The sequence below is a fragment of the Rhinoderma darwinii genome, chromosome 4, assembly GCF_050947455.1.
Source record: "Rhinoderma darwinii isolate aRhiDar2 chromosome 4, aRhiDar2.hap1, whole genome shotgun sequence".
Taxonomy (NCBI): domain Eukaryota; kingdom Metazoa; phylum Chordata; class Amphibia; order Anura; family Rhinodermatidae; genus Rhinoderma; species Rhinoderma darwinii.
In genome coordinates, this window is record NC_134690.1 from 48,634,160 (window position 1) to 48,644,667 (window position 10,508).

The window sequence follows — 10,508 nt, forward strand, 5'->3', positions numbered from 1 at the left end:
TTACGACCAGGAACCATGATCGCTCTGTTCCTGTCCGTTTAACCCCTCAAATGCTGCGGTCAATCGCGACCGCAGCATCTGAGGAGTTAAAAAGGGGGGGTGACCCCCTCCAACAGCTCATTGCCCCCCCATGACGCAATCATGCAGTGTATTGTATCTGACTATCGCTGGTTCAAGGGGGACTAATAAAAACCCCTTTTCTCCGTTTTTCTCTAAATTAATGTTAGAAAAATGAACGTTAACATAACTGGTATAACTGGACAAAATACAATGTCAATGAAAACATAAAAAAGTTATGGCTTTTGGAATGCTGGGAGGAAAAGACTAAAATGAGAAATTTAAAATTGGCTGTGGCTGGAAGGGGTTAAAGGGGCTGTCTTGTTTAACCTATTTTTAAATACCCTATTAGAGAATTCAGAGTTAACATAGGGGGATCACTAATTCAGGACCCTCATCTGTAAAATTAAATAAATATATCTGTGTGACAATCTACTAGAAAATTAAACCGCTGCAAGGATCAAAAAAGAAGTAGGTTGTCCTCTTTGCACACAGTCCAAAATAAAAAAGAGTTCCACACGGCTTCAACTGTTTGATGAGAAACACAACTAAGGTTCACATCTGTGTTGTGCAGTTCCATTGTTCTGCTCCGTCAGAGGAGCAGAACAAGGGAACAACGGAACCAATGGTTCCGTTGCACAACAGACACTGCCGGTTGCCAATGGAACCCTTTGACTTTAATGGGTTCCGTTGGCTTTACGTCGCAGTGTCCGTGATTTTACCGGAGACAATAGTGCAGATTGCTGTGCTATTGTCTCCGGTAAACCCTGCCGGATTTGCGACGGAGGTTCCTAACAGAGTAGAGCCTAAGGGTCCGTTCACACATATCAGTTGCAGAAGCATCAGTTTTTTTTGTCTATCAATTGATTACAACTAGTGCAAAAAGGTATCAGTTGCCATCAGGCTTTTTAATAACTTTTACTACAAAACCATCAGTTGTCATCAGTTTTTACCATACGTTTTTAACATCAGTTTTTACCACAATGGTCCACCAAAAAAGTAGTCTAAGGTCTGAAAATGTGCCAATTTTATCAAAATGGTACATAGTTTGCGATAGATTGGATACATGATAGATTAGATACATGTTGTGTACTTGTCATTTCACAAAACATCTGACGTGAACCTGAAATGTCAGGGCTCTCCTTCTCTGCTCCGGACTCGGCGCTACACTGAAGTCACGTGTCACGTGTGTCATATTGAGTGCAGTGCCGAGGCAGACACAGAGAGAGAGCGCCAGTAGACAGCTGTTGTACATTCACCTCACCACAGACCAGAGCTTCGATGCAGCCTTTTGAACCTGCAAAGACCCAAAACACTAGCCCTAACTTCAGGGAGGAGAAGTTTTTTGCGCCTTCATAGCTACCCAATCCCACCCCGCGTCGGCAACGCTCTGGGCGGGGTTTCCTTCCTGGTGGAGCCCCTGACGTGGCAGGGGATTCCGCTCCACTAGCAGCCCCTGACGTCACTGTCCATATATGGACAGTGATGTCAGGGGTTACATCTTGGAACAGAATCTCTGGGCAGAGTGTTGCAGATACTCTGGCTGGGATTCCTTTCTGGAGGAGCCCCTGACATCCCAGTCCATATATGGACAGTGACGTCAGGGGCACCTCCTGGTGCGGAATCCCTGGCCACAGCATCGGCAACGCTCAGGACGGGGATTCCGCTCCTTTTCTGCAGCATTCTGGAGGGAAACTGACAAGGTCAACTGACTAGGGCAACAGACTCTAATAGCTAGAGATGAGCGAATTTCCCAAAATTAGTTTAATTTCCGATTCAGTCGAACTGGCTGTCACATTAGTTTTGCAAATTCATAGTGCTCTGATTGCCCTGAAAAGTCGTGTATGACACTTTGAGGTCTTCTAGGACTGTATCCAAATCATTTCAAGCTTGTTAATGACAAGACAGCATTAGTAATGTCATAGTGACAGCAAAATACAGTATATGGCTATTGGGAAACGGATGTTAGCCGGTGGTAACTAACAGTGTGTTTAAAATTAAAAAACAGGTAAAAAATTATCCATTTTTGAGGGCAGATGCCTTCCGTTGTTTATACACACATTGTGGTAATTGAAGAATCAATGGCTTTTTAGCATGCGGTCCAAAAAAATTCAATTTTTAGGGAGTAGCAACAGGTTTGGTGTTATTTAAAAAAATAAAAAATAAAATAAGAAATAATATATATATATTATATATATATATATATATATATATATATATATATATATACACCAGAACTATATAATCGTTTGGATTATGGTCAAGTTGGCTTAACACCCTATGTTCTATCTGTTGAAGTGCTGCTGTCTCCTGCTTGCTATATATATATATATATATATATATATATATATATATATATATATATATATATATACATAATATATTATTCACCACTTCCACCAAAATAACTACATATGCCAGTGACAGTGGCTGCAGCAGCACGCTATTAGCACTAGGATTAATATTATTGAAGAAGATTTGTGTATGATGTGATGAAGATTGGTGATTCACAACTTAATGTAAAAATTATATAGCTAAAGCAGCAGTCACCTACAGCAATTGCTGCTTGTCTAACACATTGACACTGATTGACTGCTCTCTCTGTCTAATATTTATCTCCCTATTAAATAATTGTAAATATAACTCTTCTCCTCACTATGAAACACACTCACTGACACTAATCCACTATGAATCTGCAGCAGCATTTCCTGGTGGGGCTGCTTATAGGCGCTTTGACTCATATTACTGTCAACCACTAAGGCATCACCCTTTATGATAGGCTGTGCTAGAGGGAGTGCTCCCTGCACGGAATTGTGGGAAAGACAGTCGGGCCACTGCCCGAGATCATGTGATCCATCTTCTTTGTCTTCTTCTGATCTATAAAATGGCGGTCGCTGTTTTGAGCTATTCATGCGGGACGAATTCCAAAAGTTTCACATTCGCTTAAGTCCGAAACTTTTGGGAAAGTCGTAACAAATTTGATTGGTGTAGAATAGATTAGCTAATTTATACTAATAGGTAAAATAATGTGTATTTACACACAGTACTTGAGGTCTTTAAACTCAATGCAGATCCAAAAAGCAGTAGCACATTGCTTGTCAAATCTCTCCATTGTTAGTGGTAACTGGATTCCAGCTAGGCATTGAATTACCGTAAAATCTGTTAGTAAAAAACAGGAGATACCCACCAACTATGGTAAAGTGCCACTGAAGTCTTTCCAATGCACAAGATTTATTTCTAAGATATTAGAGTTAAAACAGCATATCAAAAGGTATATAAAATCAAGGTCGCCAAGCTGTTCCTCGTAAATCTCTTGCAAGAGATTTAAATATAAATGTAGAGGCCTCAATGTTTCCCTTCTTGTTTGCACAAGGTACTTTTACCATTTTTGATGAAAAAAAGAGTAGTGAATTTACTGAATATAGTGTGAATGTAGCCTAACCTAGGCACAGGTTTTCTGATGTACTGGGGTAAAAGGGTGAAAAATTCTGTGAGGATTAGGCAAAAGACAAAGGGTAAGCAAAGGGAGTAAAGAAAATTAAGGAAACTAAATTAAGCCAAAAGGGCTTTTAACAAATGTTTTAATTTTTAATTGCATGAATCAATCCTAGAAGGGCCAGACAGGACAATTATAAAACAATGATGTATATAATAATAATAATAAAAATAATAATAATAATAATAACAATAATAATAACAATAATAGTAAAAAATGATTATGTCTATAGAAGAATGCAAATTAAATGCTAAGAAAACACTATGCCGTCCAGGTTTGGGTAGTGAAAACCTTACATAACAATAGGTAGGAGACACCCCCATATCCATTAGACGGTTGACCAGTCCCATCAAAATCAGCAGGTTAGGCCAACCTCATGTAATGTGTATGGGCAACTTAATGCAGGCGTGGCTTAGCAGTGTTGATAGGCGGAGCTTAATTTATGGAAGAAAGGCTTTATCTGTCAAAGTGGGATTCTGCATGCTGGAGGTCAACCCTGGGATGTGGTGAGTGTTCATTGCTATGTGTTTGAAGTTGTTTACTCACATGTTTATAGTCTGGTGACATTTTTGTTGTATATGAATGACATATGAACTGTGTGCGCAGCATGTGTCTGACGCGAGTGCGATATGTGCGGTGTGTGTGCTACGCTTGTCTGATGTGGTGTACGCCTAATATGTGTGTGCGATATGTGTGCTGCGTATATATCCAATGTCTGTACAAAGTGTGTTTTTGTTTACGCCGGTTTGCTTAACCCGTTAGTGACCGGCCCATAGTGTTTTTACGTCGGTCACTAACAAGCCTTATTCCGATGCAATAGACTTTTTATGTTGCTGCATCGGAATAAGTAAACAGAGCAGGGAGCTGTCAAATCTCCCTGCTCTCAGCTGCCAGAGGTAGCCACAAGTGTGCCCGCGCGATCAGGAGTGGAGAAATGGCTATAATAAACAGCTGCAGCCCCGCTCTAATGATGGAGATCATAGAAACCTCTTTTTTCTGCTGTTAACCCATTGAATGCCACGATCAAATGGAAAATAGGGGGGGGGGATTTATATAAATTAAACCATAATGTAAATGTACCAAAAAATGGCACCTACATTATGTACAACTTGTCCTGAAAAAAAGAAAGTCTCATACAGCTACGTCAAACAAAAAATAAAAAAGTTATGAGCTCCGGGATGCAAAAATTCCCCAAGGCCAAAATTGGCCGTGTCCTTAAGGCGTTAAGGGACCGGAGCCTATACACAGTTCCTGCACAAGAGCTCTTTGCTGTGAGTGTCTGCCCCTGGCCCATTGCATCATATGCAGCACATTACTTCCATAAATATTGGTGTGATACAAAGTTATATTTATCTGAAATTGATAAGACATGGTCTTCACTAGCAACAGGTGTCCTCCAAAAAGTACAATTTGTTTCATAACTTTATTTAAAAGGCAAAATTGCAGTTGGCAATACTGTGTGGAATGCTTTACAAGGGTCATTGGCTAAAAAAGTGCTTTTGTTGTATAGTAGTCTATTAGCGCTGATTGTATTTATTCTATGACCCATTGTAATTATTTATAGACCCATTGTTATTCCAGACTGTAACTGTTTTATTTCCATGAATTATTTACAACTCATCAGAACTCTTAGGCGGGGTGTGGACTGTAGACAATTGTAATGCTGCAAATAAAGAAGCCGTTTGGTCACACCCTTCTAACAACCTATACAACTATTGGGAACTAGATACTGGCACGACCTGTCAACATCGTGTCATTAACCAAAAAAACGAAAACCTGTGTCTGCATAAATCTATTTTTAGAGCCACATGTTAAACACTATAATAATGCGACGTCAGACTCGAGAGACCTGGGCATAAGCCCCTCTGCCCCTCGTTTTACATTATTATAATACACTGCATAGGTTACCACAAAAATGGTTGATTTTAGATATCTTGTACAATCTCCAGAACAGATTAAGCTTGCCCCTGCTGAAAGATTCTGCTTTACGGTTCAGCCATAGCTTATGAACTCGTCCAGAAATTATAAATTAAAATTGGTGGTAACCTTATCAGTTTTGTGCTTAGTGCTGACAATGCAAAAATCAACAGTTTGCCTTTAGCAAAAGGGCAGATATCTCATTAACTGCTTACCAGTGGCCGTGTGGTTTTGTTCAGATAGTACTAGTTTTTCTCAGGTGCTCAGAATAGGGTCCCAACCCAGTTACAGAAATAGAAAGAATTGTATTCGGCACACTCTTGGAAAGGTAAAGTGAATTTATTTAGACTTCTTTCGTAATGCCAGTGGCTATATGTGCAACGTAACGTTTCAGTCGTGAGAACCTTCGTCGGGCACTGAGCTGTGCTGGGGACTGATTTAATGATGTGGCTAGCGCTGAATCTATAATGGCGGCTTACTGTGTAAAACGTTTTTGGGGGGAGGGGGGACTTAATTGTAAATATTATGTGTAGGGGAGGGGATTCCATGTAAAATATTTTTGTGGGGGAGTGGTGACTTGGCTTTGAATGTTGTGTGGGGGAAGGGGAACTTGATGGTAAGTGCATTTGCACACGACGGAGTTCGGGCTGTGAAAAAAGGTCTGAGTGTCGGCCGCATTTCCCGGCCTGACCACGACACAGGTGAATGGGACTACTGGCATCATAGACATTTTATGATGCTAGGAATCTCTGCCTCCTGCTGTACCGTACAGTATCATTTTGTTCAGTATAGAACAGCAGTTCCGTGGGGAGGCAGAGACTCCTATCATCATAAAATGTACACTATATTATGCCAGGAGTCCTGTTCACCTGTACCGTGATTGGGCTGGGAAATGTGACCGACACTCAGACTGTTTTTCACGGCCTGAACTCGGTCGTGTGCAAGAGGTGTAAATGTAATGTGTGGGATGAGGGAAATCTGTTTTAATTGATTTTTCATTTTAAAAAAATCTTATTTTTTAGATACAGCTTCTGTATACATAAAAGATGTATCTTGCCGTCAAAGCTAAATCCCTCAGGTCTGCAGGACTAACAGCTTAAAGTGGTTTTCCAACCTGTAAAAATTAATGGCCTATCCTCAGGATAGGTCATCAATAGCTGATGGGTCAGGGTCCGATCAGCTGTTTTGAAGGACCTTAAAAGCTACTTGCTTACTGTGAATCGTCGGCACGCATTTAGAGGCGACTCACAGGTAATGCAGCCTTTTCTCCAATTGAAGTGAATCGTAGAAAGGCTGCAAAACCTCTGGATCGCCGCTAAATGCGTGTTGACGATTCACAGTGACCAAGAAGAAATTAAGGGTAAGCAGCACTCGTATGAGCGCTTAAGCTCTTTCAAAACAGCTGATCGGCGGGGGTCCCGGGAGTCGGACCCTGACCCATTGTAGTGTATGACACAAGGTTATCAGGCCCAGACTTCAGGATGCTGCTTTATTCTCTAGCTAGGTAATACACAGACTGACCACACCCAGCACTCTGGTCCAAGTCACATAACATTGTAACAATATGCAGCCAGCAATTTAACACATTAATGCCCCAGATACTACAACCCCTCCTTTCAATGAAGAAAAGCATAATTAACATGAACAATTTCTCAATAGTAATAACAGGTTGTACATGTGAAATAAATTGTACAATGAAACAAATAACATATTAGATTTGAAACTCTTGTCCATACACACAGTCCTTAATGTATGCAGGTGGCTTTGTTGCTCGCTTGACTCTTGGTGGTTCAGATGTGGATGTTTGTGGGGTGGTGTCAGAGGTATCAGGAGTACCACTGCTACTTGTGGATGGTTCACAATCATCCATCACTTGGCTTTCTTGCCCAACAAATTTCTTGACAAAAGATGAATTCCGCACTGTTGTGCTGCCATCCGAATCCTCCAGAACCACTTGAGTGCCTCTTTTTTCCTTCATAACGTAAGGCTCAGGCTAAAAAAATGAAGACAGTTTGTTAAAACGGTTTGTTTGAAGCAATACTTTATCTCCTTCTTTGAGGTCACTAGTTTGACAATGGCGTCGGTGGTTCACACACTGTTGACTCCGGATCTTTCTTTCCTCATCAACCTCCCTAAAACTCCCAAGACCAGTGGGAGCTGGAACCAAAATATTTGGTAATTTTATCCTGAATTTGCATCCACAAAGAAGTTCAGCAGGACTGACCCCTGTAGTAGTATGTGGAGTTGTACGATAAGCCAAAAGAAAACGCCACAGTTCTTTTTTCCAGGCTCTGCCCTCCAAATGAGCAATTCGTAAAGTTTTTAACAGAGTCCGGTTCTGGCATTCCACTTCTCCATTAGACTGTGGCCAATATGGGGTTGTACGACGATGTACAATGGCATTTAAATTTAGATAGTCCTGAAATTCTTTGGAAGTAAACTGTGAGCCATTATCACTTACAATCAGCTTAGGCAAACCATGGGAAGCAAAGATACGTTCCAACCCATCAATTACAGTTGACAAAGTTGCTTTAGTGAGAATTATTACCTCTTGCCAATGTGAATAATAATCCACAACTACTAAATGTGGTGTCCAGATGGGATATCACACAGATCAATAGCCAGCTCTTCCCATGGGCCGTTAGGTAAAACTGTGTGACTGGTTCTGGTTTGGGTTTGCTGCCCACCAGCTGACAGGCTCGACATGAGGAGACCATACATTCCACATCCTTATCAATTCCAGGCCACCAAACTTTCTCACATACCCGTTGTTTGGTGCGCACAATGCCTTGATGTCCCCCATGGGCTAATTGCAGAGTTTGTCTTTGTAAATTTTGAGGCATCAGGATACGGTTTCCTCGCAGAATTAATTGTCCTGCAATAGTAAGCTCATGTTTAACCCTTTGATAGCCATGATCACAATGACTCCATGTATCTTGCCTTATACATTTTCTCAACTGTGAAATTTCAGGGTCTACTGCTGAAAATTATTCGACCTCCCGTGGTATCAATGCATGGGGATGGTCTTAGCAGCAACAAAGCGAATGTATTCCTCTGCTAGGTTATGAGCTGGTGCTCAAGCTTGAGACAATCTTGAAAGTGCCTCTGCTGCATTTGTAGGCCCTGGTCTGTATCTTACTTTAAAGCGATATGGTAAGAAACGAAGAACCCATCTTTCAATTCTGGCTGATGTTTTGATCGAGGAATATATATTCCCTCTAACGGCTTGTGATCTGTTACCATTTCAAATTCAAGGCCATAAAGATATGTGTGAAACCTTTCACATCCCCAAATGACCTCTAAAGCTTCTTTTACAGTCTGACAATAATGTCTCTTGACATCAGTAAGGGATCTGCTTGCATACTGAACAGGTCTGTAGTCACCTGCACGTTGCCGCTGAACTAGGATGACGCCTAAACCCACAGGGCTTGCATCGACAATAATTTGAGTTGGTGCAACAGCATCAAAACAGGCTAAAGTTGTTGCACAGGTAAGCCGTCTCTTTAATTCATTAAATGCACCTTGTTCAGCAGGACCCCACTTCCATGAGGCTGCTTTGTGAGTTAACAGTCTCAGAGGTTCACTGACAGTTGCCATATCCGCAATAAACTTTTCACAGTAATTCACTAACCCAAGAAAACTGCGCACTTCTGCAGGGGTTTCAGGATTCCTAGCATTGGAAACGGCCTTGATCCTACTGTCCTCTGGACCAATACCTTTGTCTGACAGTACATGGCCCATGAAAGTCATTTTATTCATTTGAAATTTGCACTTTTATGTCATTGAGCGTCAAACCTTTCTCCTTTAAGCATTCATCATGCTCCTGTGTGGTTTTTCCCCACACAATGGTATCATCGGAAATATTGTGTGTTCCTTCACAACCATGTAGCACTTGTTGGATGACATGTTGATAGACCTCTGGTTCTGAGCTTACTCCAAACATCAGGCGCTTATACCTTAAGAGACCTTTATGGCTTGCAAACGTTGTAAGTACCCTAGAAACTGGGGTCAATTACAATTTGATGATAGCCCCATTTCAAATCCAATTTACTGAACACAGTTGCCCCATTCATCTCATGCATGGCCGGCCTTGGATACGTTTGACCAGTACGGTCGCACAGGGCGCCAGCCACCACAATGCAAGAGGGGCGCTAGCGGGTGTGTGTATCCCCGCGCCGTTGCAACTACCAGCGGGGATACACACACTAACTGCAGTTGCCTTTCCACCCAGGCGCTTCTTAACTTAGTGGCCGTCGCTACCGCTGTAGCAGCCATAGCGGCTGCTAGCGGTGACACCGGGCATGAGGGCGGTGGCACCGCTAGCAGCCGCTGTGGCTGCTATAGCGGTAGCGACGGCACTATAGCAGAGCATGGAGGTATCTACTAGCGCCACTGTAGCTCCCTGAAGGAGCGGAATCCCCATGTGGCCGGGGATTCCGCTCCTGGAGCGCTGCTTGATGTCCCTGTCCATATATGGACAGTGACATCAGGGGAAAATCCTGAAGCGGAATCCCCAGTCACAGCGTTGCAGACGCTATGACCGGGGATTCCACGCCAGGAGAAGCCAATGACGTCATGGACATAGACAACAGGAGCTTCTCCTGGAGTGGAGTTGACGGTCACAGCGTCAGCAACGCTGTGGACGGGGATTTTGCTTCAGGAGTTTCCCCTGATGTCACTGTCCATATATGGATAGAGACATCAAGCAGCGCTCCAGGAGCGGAATCCCCGGCCACATGGGGATTCCGCTCCTTCAGGGAGCTACAGTGGTGCTATCTATACTGGAAGGGGTTAGGGGGGGTTCTATCTACAAGGGGGCTGTGGGCTGTGTGGCACTACCTACAAAAAAGAACAACTGTGCAGGAGCACATAAAATACCCAGCTTTCCCAGCTATCAAATAAATGTGTGGAAATAAACTAAGATATAACTTTTATTTAATCTAGCTAAAAGGATTAATGAATGTCTATTGCCCGCCAGCTATCAGGGTCATTTCGTAGTCCTTGCACTACAAGGGGGCTGTGGGCAGTGTGGCACTAC